Source organism: Nestor notabilis, unplaced genomic scaffold (genome assembly GCF_000696875.1).
Source record: "Nestor notabilis isolate BGI_N333 unplaced genomic scaffold, ASM69687v1 scaffold20715, whole genome shotgun sequence".
In the NCBI taxonomy this organism is placed as follows: Eukaryota; Metazoa; Chordata; class Aves; order Psittaciformes; family Psittacidae; genus Nestor; species Nestor notabilis.
Genome location: NW_009930922.1, coordinates 1 through 685, shown reverse-complemented (window position 1 = coordinate 685; position 685 = coordinate 1).

Genomic DNA, 685 nt, shown 5'->3' with positions numbered 1-685 from the left:
AGCCGGCAGAGCAGCTTCCAGTGTCTGAAGGGGGCTACAAGGATGCTGGGGAGGGACCTTCATCAGGGACTGGAGTGATGGGACAAGGGGTGATGGGTTCAAACTGAAACGGGGGGATTTAGGTTGGAGATAAGGCAGAAGCTCCTTACTCTGTCTCCATTCTCTATTCCCAAGGACAACACTGCTTTGAAGAGCCTTCGGTCCCTTCCCGGTCACCCCGGCCATGGGAGGTGACCATGAGCCGGGGCAACGAGGTCGCTGGTGGCAGAGGAGCGCGGAGCCCTGGCACCATCCCAGCGTGTCCCATGGCTCGCCCTGCGCCCTGCGGAGCATTCCAGGCAGCCGGGTATAAATCCCCCACCCCGGCGCTGAGCCACAGAGCCTGGATCCCTGCTCGCCATGGGCTCAAGCTGCTCCCTCCTGCTCCTGCTGCTCCTCCTGTGCCAGGGGCCCCGAGCCACCTTCTCGCTCCTGCGGTACCGCTACGAGTGTGGGGAGCACAGCATGAAACTGGTGGTGCACCCCAGCCGCGGGCGCAGCGTCCGCTTCAGAGTCAGGGGTGAGTCGGGGTGTTCTGCATCACCCGTCCCAGAACAGGAGTGACCCGGGGGGGAAGGTGCCAGGGAGGGTTTGAGGGTGCTCCATAGGGAGCATCGGCACAAGAGGGACATGGAGCTGCTGGAGC